The following is a 16,657-nucleotide window of genomic DNA, read 5'->3' on the forward strand; positions in this document are numbered from 1 at the left end:
TGCTCTGTTAAAAATGGAAGCAAGTTCAAAATGTGTGATCTTTTCATGAGTATGAGTTCTCAGATACAAGTCGCACTCACGATTGAAAGCATTCTTTAGGGGCCCAAAAAAAAATTAGGTCAAGAGGTTGAAGCCTGTGTGAGGTATGAGGGGGAAGTGAAACCATAACAATTATGTATGATCTGCAATAAGTATAAATCTCCAAAGCAATGTAACTCCCGTGGTTATCCAATATGAGAAGCACTGGATCTTCTTTTGAGGCCTTTATATGCTGAAAAAAAAAATGTTTTATCCAGTCGTAATGTTTTTTGAACATCTGTAGATTGCTCCAATTGAGCCTACTCTCACTAATTGTGGATTCATACGTATTCGAGGGAATACGTATGACATAGGAGGGACAAACTGCCCTGAAACATTTACAGCGCATACTATGGTAACATTTTTCCCTCTTTTCCAAGATATTATGGATCCTACTTGCTTTTGACCTTTTGGTGCCAAAATTTTTGATGGTGTTTCTGGACCGTAGAAATGCTCGTTTCATCTACATTAAAAATTCGCCTCTCAGGAAACTTGAATTTTTCCATAACTGTGAGCAGATTGTTAAAAAATTGTTTAACCTGATCTTTTTTTTTTTTTTATTTAGAATTAACGTGTCTCAACATCTTAGGTCATTGACACGGGAGCAAAGGTTTACAATAGTACTTACAAAGTTTACAATTGTGAAGAATAAAAATATTATGTAAATTATAATTTGTTAAACAATTGAGAAGTCTTTAAAAAGTCTATTATGCTCTTGAGTCGGCTTGAACAGTTCAGAAGTTCTTCTAGACTATGGATTATATTGTTGGCAATGCGGGTGGCCTGGTAGTGCTGACATTCTGTGAGGATGTGTTTGACGGTGATAGGAATATCGTTGCAGTGAGAGCATAACTGTTGGTCTGTAGAGGACATAAGATGACCGTGTGTCAAACGTGTGTGTCCTATTCTCAATCTTCGTATTGCTATCTTTTCTTTTCTGTTCAGAGATGCCAGGGATAAATAGCTGTAAACATTAGGTTGTATTTCTCTGAGCTTTGTGTTTTTGGTGATCCAAAGTTTCTGCCACTTGTCTTGGATATTCCTTTTGAATTTTGATTTTAAGTCTTCTTGGAGCTGTATGTTGTAGACAGGTAAGTTGAATGTAGATGCTTCTTTTGCAGCGCTGTCAGCCATCTCATTTCCTTGGATGCCGATATGAGAAGGCACCCATATTATTGTTATTGAAGTCCCTCGGGAAGTGACGAGATGGATCGATTCTAATATTTTTTGTACTAAATGATGTTGATTGTAAATATTTTTTAACGAATGAATTGCGGATAAGGAATCGGTACACAGAGCTACACTTTGATGATTGTCAAAAGGGAACTCGAGAGCTTTTGAAATACTAAAGAGTTCTCCTGAAAATACGCTACATTCGTTTGATATTCGGTATTGTCGCAGCACTGTATCAACTGTAGTGACAGAACAGCCAACTCCATCTGCGTTTCGGGATGCATCGGTATAAAGCACCTTATCATAGTGGGATGTATTCACAATATCTTTGAAAGCTTGTCGAAAAAAGATATTATTTGTTTGTTGCTTATTAAATTTACAGAGAGAAGTGTTTATAGAAGGAGGTGTTCTAGACCATGGCGGGGATTCTGATTTTATAGATGCAATTGTTTGAGATAATTTTGTGTCTTGGCACAAGGGTTGTAGGATCTGTGGGATTGAAAGTATACATCTGGGCGAGATTACGAGTCCAGGTCTTGGCGAAGTCAGAAGATTAAATACAGGGTTAGTCGGATTCGACGAAATTCTGCTAGCATAAGATAGGAGTAGTTGCTGCCTCCGGAGATAAAGGGGGAGTTCATGAGATTCACAATAGAGACTTTCAGCGGGACTGGATCGAAAAGCTCCTAAGCAAATTCGGAGAGCAGTGTTGTGAACAGAGTTTAAAGATTGTAATAAATTATTGGACAAGTAAACTATATAACCATAGTCTAATTTGGATCGGATTATAGCTCGATATATTTTGAGTAGTACACTTTCATCGGCACCCCATTGATGGTGGGACAATGTCTTTAACAAATTCATTCTGCTTAAACAGATGCCTTTTATTTCATCGATATGACGTCGCCAGGTGAGTTTGTTATCGACAGTTAGTCCTAAAAACTTGTAATGATCAATTGACTCTAAACTTACTCCGTTTAGTGTTATTTTGGGTATTTCTGTGCTGTTGTATCTCCTGGTGAATTTAATTATTTTGGATTTATTGGAAGAGAACCTGAAGCCAGTTTTCTCGGACCATGTAGTAAGGGACTCGACAGAATTTTGTAATAAAGATGAGGTTGCAGCTGTGGATTTTCCTTGGCAGTATACAATAAGGTCGTCTGCGTATAGGGCAAATTTAACAGGAGATTTTATATGAGAGCAAATATCATTGATGGCTAGCAGAAAGAGGGTAGAACTCAAAGTAGAACCTTGAGGTACACCATTTTCAGTGACATATTTGTCGGATAATACTCCGTTAACTGTGATTCTGAAATTTCGGTTATTTAAAAAGTTGTTTATAAAGCAAAATATGTTGCCCGTAAGATCATTTTCTACCAGTTTTTTAAGGATGACCGACTTACATGTTGTATCGAAAGCACTTTCTATATCAAAAATTACTGCAATTACGTCTTACTTGGAGGCCATAGCATTTGCTATATCTGTTTGTAGGATCACTAAATTATCAGTGGTGCTTCTATTAGGTCTAAAACCTGATTGAGCAGGGTTAAGGATATTGTTTTTTTCTAGATACCATATTAATCGCTTATTGATCATTTTTTCCAATAATTTGCAAAGGGTACATGTTAGGGAGATTGGCCTAAACGAGTTTGGAGAGTTGGGAAGAGAGCTGCTTTTTTTGATAGGAAATATAATGGATTCCCTCCATTTGGAAGGAAATTCTTGTCGGGACCAGATTAGGTTGTACAACTCAAGCAATTTGTTTATGGTTTCTTCATGGAGATATTTGAGGAAAATTGAGGGGATGTCATCAGGGCCAGCAGCTGAGTTTTTTGTAGTGGATAGAGCTAGAGTCAATTCTTGTTTAGAAAAGGGTAGGTTTATTGGGTTGGAAATATCGTTAGTTTTACCACTTGCGATGTTAAAAGAGTGTAAAGGAGACTTATTTTGGTTTAGCGTTTTCGATTGAAAGTGATTCGCAAAGATCTTGGCAATACTTTGACTTTGAGTCACTATTTTGTTGTCATGAATTAAGGCGGGGATTTTGTAGGCGGTGCTTTGACCTTTCATATGTTTAATTTTGTTCCAAACTTGGCTTGGAGGTGTGTCGGAAGAAATAGAATTGATATAAAGGTTCCATGAAGTCTTTTTGCTTTCCTTTATGATACGTTTTGATTTAGCTTTAGCTAATTTAAACTTGATAAGATTTTCATTAGTTCTTGTTCGTCTATATTTATTCAGAGCTTTCTTGCATACACGAACTGCTACAGCACAGGAGTCATTCCACCAAGGAACTGATTTTCGTGTAGGTTTAACAGAATATTTTCCTATATATTTTTGAGCGGAGTTAATTATGCAATTAGTGAACTGATCAACTAAGTGGTCTATGTTATATTCATATTTAATTGAATTGACTTGATCTCGGACGTTTAGACTGAAATTCATCCAGTCCGCTTGTGCAATACGCCATTTACTTATTGGGTTGTACGATTTGGGTTTATTGTCTGAGATTAATATAGGGAAATGATCACTATCGAAAAGACTATCTAGAGGACACCATGTTAGAGATGGACCTAGTTTTGGATCACAAAGGCTGAGATCGATATTTGAGAAAGTTCCTGAAGATATATTGAAGTGGGTGCTACAACCAGTATTGAGTAGAAATATATCTTCATTGCTAATTATGTTTTCTATAATTTTTCCTCTGCCAAATGTGCTGTTAGATCCCCACATTGTGCTGTGAGCATTAAAATCTCCTACGAGGATGAATGGGGGTGGGAGTTCTGCTATTAGTTTAGAAATTTCTGTATGATTTATCTCCTTATTAGGTGGTAAATATATATTGCAAATAGTGATTTTATGAGGACACCAGAATGAAACAGCTACTACTTCTAAATTAGAAGTAATGTTAAATTTTTCGGAATATATATCTGACGATATAAAAATAGAAGTACCGCCACTTGCGCGTAGGGGTGTGGATCTAATCTGATGATAGCCTATGTAATTTTTTAGGTACGGATTTTGGGTTTCCTTTAAATTTGTTTCTTGTAGATAAAGAATATCTGGAGCGGTCTCTTGGATAAGTTGTTGGATGCGTTCTAGACGGGCGTAAAACCCATCACAATTCCATTGTATTAAAGAGAAAGATTATTTTAAAGAGTTTTTGGAGGCAAGGGAAGTATCAGAGACATGGTAATGTTATTGTATCGTTATTTTCTGCAGATTTAACATTGCATTGATGTCTGATTTTTTTCATTAATCGTATAAATCTGTTTTTTATTGTTCTTTGAGAAAGATGCGGGTAGATAGAAATCAAATTGGTAAGGAGTGTATTGATGTCGTTTGTAAACTTTAGGGCCTCATGATAGGGGTCACTGCTGCCTTTAGTATTTTCTAAAAACGCAAAAAGATCGTTTAAGGAGAGTATATTGTTTTGTGGATTTTTGTTGTAATATTGGATAATGTCAAGTTTAGTAATATCAGAGATACTGGTATCATCCGTTTTTCGCTTTTTCTTTTTGGATTTTCTTTTAGTTAATTCATTAGGGATATAAGGCGGTTGCATTTCAGAGGTTTCAGCTAACGGAGTTGTAGGAAGACTAGATTCGTCATTAAGTGATTCCGAAGGAGGTCTTTTTTGGCCTATTACTGGAATGTCTTGAGATGATTGGACGCTTTCATTTGTATTCGTGCTAGGTTCATTGTTAGAAATGGGATCTCGGGTTTCTGACTGTATAGGAATAATGACCGATGGGGGATTAATGCAGTTATTTGCAACATGTCCTGTTTGCTTGCAGATAAAACATTCCATTCTATCTGTAGAAAGAAAAATTCTATGTTCATGACCATCATATGGAATAGTTATTGATGTTTGTAGTTCGTAGTTAACAGAAGGGGGAAATATATAAACTTGGCGCCTGAAGCTTAAAACATGACTGTATTCATCTCCAGGGATACCTGCTTTTAGAAACGATATGGGGGATGCTAGTTGTAAGCCAAGACTTTTTATAGCATTTTCAGCTAGATCATGAGGAATAAAAGGTGATATATTTGAAATAACAATTCTTTTGGTTGGAGATATAAGTCTCCGAATATTTAGTGAAAATGTATTAATTTGAATGAATGGATGAGACTTTATCAATTTTTCGACAAGTTCAGAATTAGATAAGTAAATACATACCCTATTATTCGATATCCTGGATGCGAAGCAAATGTTCTTGGCCCCAATGATAGTTCCGATTGCATGTACATAATCGTATAGCTTTAAACTATTCTCGGCATGAAGAACCACAGCCTGATCCTTTTTTGGGAACGTTGGTCTAGGTGCTGATTTTACTGCAGCCGTGTAAGATATGTTACTGTTGGTGGTTGGGTTTGTGTTGGTTACAATTTGGTTTGTTGACATTGTTGGATTTGAAGCATCCTCGTAGTCAAAGACAGCTTCTTGCAATTTGTTTGTATTCATTGTTGAGTGTCAGAAGGCGGCAACTTATCATACACCATAGTGATGGAAGTTGCCTAAATATCGAGCAACTAGTGTAATGTCCAACAATGTTGTTATTTTCTTGTAAGGTTATAATGCACTTAATGAAATATTGTTTATACAAGTTTAGCGATTATATGCACCCGCGAAAGTACACGTTTATAGTTACACTGCACTTTGTTATTGTCTGGAACAAGTATAAATCGCAAAACAAGTTTAAAAACTATTATAAACACTGTAAATTACGAGAACGGCAAAAACGATGTTTACTCGTTCAGGCACCGAAGTGGAATCCTAACCTGATCTTTATTGAATGCAGAAATGCGGTTTTGACTCGTACCTTCGGGCTTTCTGACGCTAATGTCTGGATGACGCTTTAAAACTTTTACTCCGCGGTGGAGACATAAGGCTAATATACAAACGGTAATTTTTCTATTAGGGGTTGATATGGAGTATAAATAAATACTACAATCTACAATACTACTACAATAGCTAGTAATAATTTTTCTCATTTTTTTGTAGTCAGATCCCTATATCGTTGGAAAATCTCCATATTAACAAATTTAGATTGATCACAAATTATTAACTTACTTTCAATCTTTGAAGGATAAAGAAGGAACTACGGAAACATTCTTCCCCTTCCAATTGATGTATTCATTTTCTTTGACTCTAGCCCGTTGTATTATTTCATTTCTATATTCCTAGGAATTCTTTATTCCTTTCTTTTTCTGATTAGGTAAATTAATATCGTTGTGAACACTGTCGCTTTCACTTATTCTAAAATATTTTTGTCAATATATAATACAAATTAGTAATCCACAATATTATTACTGCTGTATTCGTATTCACTATGCGTGCTGCATAGGAGAAACGCCTTTAGTCATGGACTTATGGCTTTTCTCTAATGCATACGCTATAAATAGGTTACGAATGCACTGACTAAAGGCGACGTTTCTTTACAAAAATGTGTATTTACAGTTTCAAAGTCTATTTTAGTGAAAAAAACAATTTTGGTAAAATTATGATTTACGGGGTTTTTCTTAATAATAAATATATTTATATGAAATTATTTTAAAACGAAAAGTGTGTTAAAAATTTAAACAAATGATTCAATATTGAATAATCGGATGACATTTATAAAAAATAATATTGACAACAAGAGTGTTTTTCCCCTGAATAGATTACCATCATTGAAATATACAGCATAGATCACCATCGCTGAAATATTCAAATAGTTATTTATTCTGTTGTTGCAGGATATATAAAAAACTTAAACATTTTAGCCGAAGAGTTACTTACAGTGACTTGTAGGTTTGTTTAGCTATACCAACTACAATTAAGGAGGACCCATTCTGCACTAAACTAATTTTTACTTCTTCTCGTTTCGTTCACTGCATACTATCACCAAACAACACTACCACCAAAGATACATTTGATTTCCAAAGATGTTTTTAAATTAAAAGCCGGTTAACGACCGGCCAAAAACGCTTTGCCAGCCGTTCTCTTTGCTGAGCTGACGAAAACAACTTCCTTCTCGACGATCCTACGCTGAGGCGATTTTTGAGAGTTTTATTTATTTTACCCGTATTAAAACATCTGTCAATCGCTGGTCTATCTTGAAAAATTACACTTATGGTGCTCAGTTGTAAGACCCAGTTCCAAAATTGTTATTCGGGGCGATTAAAACTTTATAAACAAACACTCGTAGTATGTCTTCTCGTTCGAAATTCGAGTTTCTATTTCGAAGATTTGTAATACGTCACGTAGATTAAAACCTTATACGGAATATAATTTCAAATACGTAAATTGAAACTTTATACAAAACGGAATTTAAAAATGCTACAATATTAAGCAATAGATTTAGGCTAACCCATTGTAGCGATGGTTCGTGGAGATTTAAAATGAACCACGAGCTGAACGAATTAATACAGTGCAAAGATATTATTGAATTTATAAAGTCACCAAGTCTACACCACCATATTAAATTGCTCCTTTAAAATAAATCCTACAAGTATCTTATGAGCCGTTTCTGAAATAATTCAAGCATTCCATATATTTTCCGCCCCTTGTATACTAGTTTTTGGGATCCTTTTTACTTACCTCAATGTGCTTTTTACCTAAAACCCTGCTATATCAGATAAAAACGTCAAAATATCCCATAACTCTTATTTTTCCAGGGAGACACTCCAATTTTTCATTTTTTCCTAGCGGGCATAAAGGGAATACATCCTAATTGAATGAAATAAACCTAAAAACATTCAGTTATCCGTATATATCTGCAAAACACATCCAACTCAGATATTTTAATGCATAGTTAAGTAACGCGAGATGTAGAAGTTCCCTCCAAAGACCAATACGACCCCGAGATACACATCCTGTTTTGAATTTTACCCTGTTCATACGGTTCAGACGCAATATGCATGTAGCCTCATCTTTATATTGCGGTTGTATTGGTGTAACATCTGTTCTATCTACCTCTTTATTATTTACAGATGCCACTTTTCTCATTCATTTTTATTGAAAATATCTGGCGGTTCCTTTATATTGGCGTCGAAAAGGTTTATACTTTCCAGGAATAATATATTTCTTTTTGATATCCCCTAATAAAAGTACAAACAGCATATTCAAAGGTTTAACGGTTAAAATATTTTGATATTTTACTTACTGTGTACATTTAAGTATTTTTTTCTTTAGTTTATTTTGTCTCAACTACAAGGTTATTGACACGGGGTCAATTTTGGTTTACATTACATTTTAATTTACAATGAAGAGAATAAAAGAGAGTAAAAAAAAATAAAGCATACAGCAATACAAATTCGTTTCTCGAAGGAAATCTAGTAGATTCTGAACAAGTTCTAATTATCTGTGGATCACATTTGTAAGACCTTGTATAGAGTATTTTTTTGTTCTTGCTCATACTCGATACACTGTGTAAGAATATGTTGAATGGTTAATGATTCACTACACTTTTCACAGATAGGTGATTTCTCCAAGCCATCAGGTGTCCACGTGTCAGCCGTGTGTGACCAATTCTTAGCCTTAAAACGATTAATTTGTCTCTTCTACTTAAGTTAAGTAGCTGAAAGGTTTCGATGGTAGGTTGTATTTTGTGTAGTTTAGAGGTTGAATTCTTCAGCAGTATTAGCAGTCTCATTACCTAAAATGCCAACTTCTAAAGGAATCCAGATTAATGTTATGTTTGTTCCAGAAGAAATGAGAAAGTTTGTTGCTTCATGTATGGCATGAACTAATTTGTTCGGAATATATATTTTTAATTGAGTCGATGGAGGACATCAAATCTGTACATATTGCAGCGTTCTTGGCTTTAGTTTGGTTACACAAGCATTTTAATCCTTGGCGAATTGCGTACAGCTCTCCTGTGTGGATGTAGTTATATGGTGAAAGGTAGAACTTCTGAATGATACTATTTGCAGTTAGTATAGAATATCCGACTCCTGTGTCAGTTTCATATGCATCTGTATAGAGAACCTCGTCATATGAGTTTGTGTGTGTACTGGTTTCATTTTTATAATAATTATTAAGCGAAAGGTTAATTTTTTGAATATTATTAATCCAAGGATGAGTTAATGACAGTATAGGAGTATCTGTTATTGAAAAATCAACAGGTCGTGAAAGGACAAGTACAATTTGAGGTATTTTATTGTTAGGCTCACAATTATAGGGTTTTTAAATAAGGTTATATTGATATTGGTTAGATTGTTTTTAATCGAAGATTCTCTAGCAAAGTATGTTAGAAGAAGTTGTTGCATGCTAAGCAAAAAAGAAAGTTTACCTGTTTTACAGCAAAGACTTTCGGCAAGACTGGGTCTGAAAGCTCCGAGACATATTCGTAATACGGTATTCTGAATAATATCAAGAGTTCTTAAATAAAACTTTGATTCTGACATGTATACAAAAAGCACCCATAATTCAGTTGAGAGCTAATGAGAGATCTGTATACCCTAATTAGGATATCTTCATCAGCTCCCCAGTGATGGTTTGGCATTAACAATTGACAATTAGCTTTGACGTTTGTATTCTGTGGTTTTCAAGATAGTCGATTAGTAAAAATTAAAACTATGTAGTATCTTATGTTCAATAGCTACTGTGAGCGGAGTACCATTTAATGTAATTTGAGGTAATAATATGCTACGTGTTCTTCGACTGAATTTGAGTACTTTTGATTTTTCAGCAGAGAAATTACTACCAAAACTTATAGACCAAGAAGTTAGTTAATTTACTGCTTTTTAGATTAAGTTTGTAGTTGTGAACGTATCTTTACCGCGGCAATATAAAATCAGGTCGTGAGGATATAAGTTGTTCTTGAATGGGTTGTGAATATTATTTCAAATATCATTGAGAGTTATTATAAATAAAGTGGAACTTAGAAGTGATCCTTGGGGTACCTCGTTTTTCTGGATATAGATTGAGGAAGCTTTTTTCCGCTAACCTAACCTAACCTAATACTTTGAAGCGACGGCCGAAGAGAAATTGTACGATAAAAGATAATATATGTCCCGTAATATTGTATTCATTTAAGTTGGTCAAAACAGTAGAATGTAGTAGAGTGTCGAAGGCGCTCTCGATGTAAAATTGTGTTGCTATTAAATCTTGCTGGTTTTCAAAAGCAGTTGTGATCTCTGTTTGAAACATTACTAAGTTGTCAGTTGTGCTTCAGGATGAACGGAATCCAGATTGAGCTAAATCTAAAATGTTAGATTTTTGTTTATCTAGATTCCCTTCATAATATTGGAAATTTCTGATTATTCTATATTATGTTGTACAATATAAGAGGTTTTTAAACAGCACATATGGGAAAATTATTGAGGAATATGAAAAGGATGTTGTCGGGACCTGCAGCTGAATTTTTGCAAGTTGTAAGAATATTTAACCCTTTCGATACTGTTGCCGTATAAGTACGATTTTCATTTTCAGCTTTGATGAGCGAGCGCCGTACTATTACGCAAATTAATCTCTATCGTTCAGGTTCTGTTATCGTACATTTTTAAGCATTTACATCTTTGTAGAACTATAATCGTAATAGTACGTTCTACATTGTCCATCTTGCTTACTAGTATCGTTCATGTACGTTACGATCCGCAAATACACCATACTGATGCCGTACATACACGGCAGCACATCACTCACCCTAGCGTCGTACTTTCTGAATACTGTTTTTGTAAGTTTTACGAAAAAAAATGCCACTACTTCCATAAAACGAATATAAACTGTAGGAATCAGGCCTTTATTCGGTGACACTACGAATAGAAGGCCAATTTAAAAAGAAGAAGAACTGTCAGCTGTCACTCACTTTGACATGACAGGGATTGGCGGGTTTTGAAGAAGATGGTTAGGTTAAGGGGAAGTGACCACGCTTTGAGGATTAATATTAGATTATGAATACTGTTATGTACTCTGTTTTACGTAGAAAATAAATGTAGTATCCATATCCGGCCCAGTATTTTATTTAAGAGAGATCCCCCACAAAACAAACTGCCAACAAACGAAAAACCAATCAACCGCTTCAATATAAAGAATGTAAATTACTGAGTGGCTGTCTCGATCGCGAAGTGGAAAATTTTCCCGGCGCCGTATAAATGAGCAACGCGCAACCGATACTTGGCCCGTAGCGAAAGGGTTAAGAGTTCTTGTAGTGTAAACGGAGTATTTAAGACAGAAGAGTCAAATTTGAGAGATTGGGAACGATATTGTACAAAAGGATTTGTTTCTTTGAGTACATTCTTCTTTTTAAACCGTTGCCGTTGATGAAAATTTTTGGCAATTACATTAATAATTTCTTGATCATCGTTTACTAAATTAGTTTTATGTAAAAGAGCTGGAATTCTTGTGTGCGTATTTTTCCCCTCATTTGATTAATTTTCTTGCAGACTTGAGAAGGGCAGTATTATGAGTTAGAGTGGAAACGTAATTCTTCCTTTTTTACTTTGTGTTAAGATATACCTCGCTTTGGCTCTAAGTTTTTTTAAAACAAATGAGGTTTTGTCACTTCTGTTTCGGCGGTACTTATGAAGAGTAGTTTTGGTTAAGTTTATCGAAAGTACAAGCTGAATATAGCCGCAAATGTCAAAAATATTTCGGTTTGGCTGTGTTGGCATGTTTTTATAATGCATATGTTGTATGCTTCAAATATAAAGAGAGAAAGCTTTTAAAAAGGTACATTTTGATTATACTATTTTATGAATTCTGCAATTTTTAATTTATATGAAGCAATAACGAGTAAATATTTGTCTCTTTCGAGATTAATTGCAAACATCTGTTGTAATAGGCAACTGCTGATTTGACGATTGCCAAATCTATCCCCTAATCTATCAGGGGGTAATTGCTAAAAAAATTCTAATAAATTTATAATTTTAATAAAAAAAAATCTAATAATTAACTGCAATTAATTTTCAAAGAAACAAATATTTACTCATTGTTGTTTTCTATAAATCAAAAATTGCAGAATTTATAACATAATACATATATACAAAATGTACTTTTCTAAAGCTTTATTTTTTTATATTTGAAGCATACAGCATTTACATTATAAAAACGTGCCAACACTGTCAAACCGAAATTTTTTATTCCATGTTTGACATTTGCGGCTATAATCAGCTTGTACTTTCGGTAAACTCAACCGTAGTTTTATATTCTTTTACAGCAGTTGTACAACGTTTATTCCACCAAGCTGTTAATTTTCTTGTAGAAGTTATTATACTTTTTCCTACGTAAATATCAGCAGCGGAGATAATGCATTTGTTAAAATTATCTACATCATTATCTATATTTCCAGATATGAAAATTTGTTAAATTTGGCGGTGTACCTTAGTTCTGAAACTTGCCCAGTCAGCATTAGAACCTTCCACTGTATTGCTGTTCCTAGTGCTTTTTATTTCATTATTTAGTATGAGGATGGGAAAATGGTTGCTATCATATAGTTATAAATCATCTACAATATTCCATGTTAGAGAAGAATATAATTTGGAATCGCATAGGACTTAGGTTAATCGTTGAGAAACTTCCTGTTGAAATATTGAAATTGGTGTTGGAACCATTATTTAGAAAACAAGTGTCGGTAATGTTTAGTATGTTCTCGACAACCTTTCCTCTGTTTTATTGTGGGCATTAAAGTCTCCGACAAATGGAAGTTGAAAAATTAAGTCTACCAGTTCAGCTTTAGTAGGAATATAACCACGGGCTACTATATCGGGTTACGTGACCTGCCCAGTGACTTCAGGTCACGTAGCCCAATATAATGACAATAATGACAAGAGCAGTGGCAGGCAAACAGTGGATTAGATTGGCGCAAGATAGAGAAAGATGGAAGCAATTGGGAGAGACCTACATTCAGGCGTGGATGGAAAATAGTTGACAAAGAGAAGAGAGAGAGGAATATAACTCGGTGGAATATATATGTACTGCAGATAATTATCCTTTTAGGGTTACTGCGATTGTTTCCAGGTTGGTAACCTAAGACAAATGTGTTGAATAGACGTCTTTTTCGACAAAAATTTGAAATTCCTTCGCTTGCTCTAAGGCATTCTGTTCTTACGTAATGATATCCTTCAAAACCCCTAGAACAATATTACAATTTTCTTTGAAATTGGTTTTTTATATGCATACTAAATTTGGATTGGTGTCGCTGATAAGTTGTTAGATTCTTTCTAAGCGGCAAAATAATCCGCTACAATTCCTTGAATAAGTGTGAAAGTTGTTAGTGATTGGATTTTTCAGAATGTTGTGAATGTTCGGTTGTGTTATCATCATCAGAAGTATCAAGAGATGTTTGTGATACAAGGATATCTTCTCTTCTTCTTCTTCTTCTTCCTTTTACGTAGACATGACTCTGTCTGTTTTTTAATGTGCCTCCAGTAAGTCGTAGTTCCATCGTTTTCGTGGTCTTCCTACTGATCGTCTTCCTATTGGGGAACCGTCTCTTGCCGTCTTTACTACTCTATTTAATGAGTATAAATTTGAAACTTTAAATTTCAGTCCTTGATGTTTTCCTCGTTGCATCTACGCGTATATCTGTACTTCTAGCTCTGTTATAAAAAATTGCTATAAAAACAGACTTCAGCCATTCCTCACGTATTTCATCAGTAGTATTTACATCGTTAAAAATCTTATCCAAAGCACTGATCTGGTCCTTTTGTATTATTTTTAAGAGTTCAGCTGGAATAATGTCTGGTCCAGTTGCTTTCTTGGTTTTGATTAATTTTATTCAAGAAGAACTTCGGATTTTTAAATTTCAGTCCTTCTTGATTTACATTGCTCTGTATGTTTGGCCTGTAATCTTGGAACAATTTAGTTTTATGGTTATTCAACGTTTTAAGTATTTTTCGCTCATCAAGGATAACTCTTCCTGCATTATCTACTGGATTTTTAGTGTTTTTTCTATTATACCGGCTGGAAACTTCACGAACTTTCTTGTGCATATTGAACATGTCATGCTTCTTTTCTAATTCTTCCATTTCTGAACATTTATTCGCCATCCACTTCTCTTTAGCCCCTCGTTTTATTTCTTTGTTTTCTTCTGTATTCGTCTGTCAATTGTCTTCTTTGTTCTATAAGGTCTAGTATTTCTTCCGTCATCCATTTTAATTTCTTAAATCTGTAAGTTACACTATGTTGTTCTATTAACTTGGTCATATGGTCACGAAATATTTTCCATGTTTTCTCAACATTGAAATTTTTGTTGACATCTGATATTGTAAAATTATGTTGCTGATGTTTTTTCTCTATTTGTTTTAGCCCGATTCTTGCATCGACAACTAAAGGGTTGTAATCAGATCCAATATCTACTCCAGGATATGTCGTAATTCTACTGATGGAGTTCCTAAATCTTCGGTTGATAAGAATGTAAGAAAAAAGTAGGTATGTAAAAAAATTCAATTGGAGTTACTGCTATTTTGCCCATGGGTTTGTCAGCCACTCAAAAACTTTTAATACTGGCACAAATGGCTGAAATGTTAAATCAGTTGCACAAACCTTGTCTTCGTCAAGCCAATCGGCAACCTTCATTAGCACTTTTGGTGGCAACAAATCGAGGTGGCCATACTTTACTTTCACGACGCTGCACGTAATAACTGTGCATATTTACACTATTATGGGGTGAAATAGATCCTACTGGTTGCACATATTATTTTCTTGATTGTATCGCATTATACTGATGCAGAAAAGAAAGTATCTTAAACCCTTCCACTGAAGGCGACAGATCAACGGAACAAAGTCACAAGAAGTGGTGAAAACTTGTATGATCCTTTGTCTTTTAACTGATTAGGTACCACGAACTTGCTTGAAATTTAAACAAAGGATTGGGTAGGGTGGCGATAGTAAAGACAGATTTTAATACACTCCTCGAACGGCAACAGCAGGTTTCTTCCGCAAATTTAGTGACTTGCAAGAAATATTGCGATTCACGGACATGACTGCTATACAATATTAATAGATTCTGCTGTAACCTGCAAGTTATCTTCAGACATTATATATTTCGCTGAAACATCGTCGTTTTTTCCGTTATTTTTTTTCAACTTCTGATGACATTACAGTAAGAATTCTTAATATGATTTTCTGTGCATTACTGACAATGAAAGCCAAATAAAAAGGTCGGACAATACAGTCGAAGGATTACCCTTAAAACATTGACCAAAAGAACAAATAAATAATAGTATTGTACAATACAATCCCCGTAGAAATTCCCCGTAAAACACAAACGAAAAGGTTTGCCAACTTGGCAGATTTTAACGACATAGTTTTTTCTTCAGCTAAAAACAATATTACGTAATGCCTTGTTCGAACCCCCTTACCGCGGCTGTAACGCACCGTAAGACCCCCTCCCCCAGTAGTGCCATATATAGGCTTCGCCACAAAGTAAAGATTTTAAGAAAATTCTAAGTTTTACAGGGTTCGAGGATTAGATCATTAGTGCGAGGAAGACCAATTACTCTTTGTCATAAGAGATACAAAAAAATGATTTAGGTAAAAATTGGAACATAGATTGGACTATACCCTAAAAAAGTTTTCAATATACAGGACCACCCATATTGAGGGGATGGAACAAACTTTTCTTTTTTAATGGGACACCCTGTATATTTTACATTTTTGGATTCCTCTCAACGTTCTTTTTTCCGTTCTCAGTATAAGGTTTAGCAGTGTACGGGGTAATTTAAAAGATAATTACGTATTTTTTATTCATTTCGTAGCAAAATTAACACCCTGTAGAATTGTAGAGATTTGATGTCAAAAATATATTTATATTTAAAAGATTTTTTAATGTAGTCTGCTTTTGTCTAAAATTATTAACATGGAGAAATATTTAAATTTGATATACAGGGTGGTTCGAAACTCGGAATGAATATTTTCTTGAGTTTTCTTAAATGGAACACCCTATGTTTAGTACTGAAATGTTATTTTATGATACTTTATTATTTATTAAGCATTTCTTACACCTAACTGCTTTAATTTGTGAATTATTCGTGATTTTTGAACCACACATTAAATTGCAACAAGAATTAGGTGAAATTTCGTATCTCTTACGACCAATGAGTAATTGGACTTCCTCGTACTAATCCCGCACCCTGTATATATAGTAAAAAAATATTTTATTGGTCTTGTCTTCTTTTAATCTATATTTCAGTAGTATTATTAAACTTTAATGGTACTGGTACTAAAACAATTATTTATGATCTGTGCGAAATCTTTTATTAATTACGGCTTTTTCATTTTTAGAAATTCATGGAAAACTACGAATTTTACGGAGACAAATAGAAAATGTGATAGAGAAGATTCACCTTATTGCCAAAAAGTGGAACTCTCTGGGAAATCTCCAGGAGATTGCTAGTGGTGCTCAACTATTGAACCTATGTATATTTTGAAAAAATAAATAATTTAATTTAAAAAGTGTTTTATTTTCCAGTCTAGAAA

At 34.4% G+C, this 16,657-nt stretch overlaps 1 long non-coding RNA gene across 2 annotated transcripts in view; it reads left to right on the forward strand.

Moving 5' to 3' along the window:
• The window catches only part of LOC140450376 (uncharacterized), a 572,900-nt gene extending 556,289 nt beyond the window's left edge, over positions 1-16,611 (forward strand). Inside the window, exons 5-6 of one of the 2 annotated variants that reach the window (XR_011952014.1) lie at positions 14,486-14,608; positions 16,463-16,611. This is a non-coding gene — a long non-coding RNA (uncharacterized lncRNA). The remainder of the gene's footprint in view (positions 1-14,485; positions 14,609-16,462) is intronic. The other variant, XR_011952013.1, reaches the window with a different exon arrangement.
• Positions 16,612-16,657: the final 46 nt, after the last annotated feature.

The sequence above is a fragment of the Diabrotica undecimpunctata genome, chromosome 9, assembly GCF_040954645.1.
Source record: "Diabrotica undecimpunctata isolate CICGRU chromosome 9, icDiaUnde3, whole genome shotgun sequence".
NCBI classification, from domain to species: domain Eukaryota; kingdom Metazoa; phylum Arthropoda; class Insecta; order Coleoptera; family Chrysomelidae; genus Diabrotica; species Diabrotica undecimpunctata.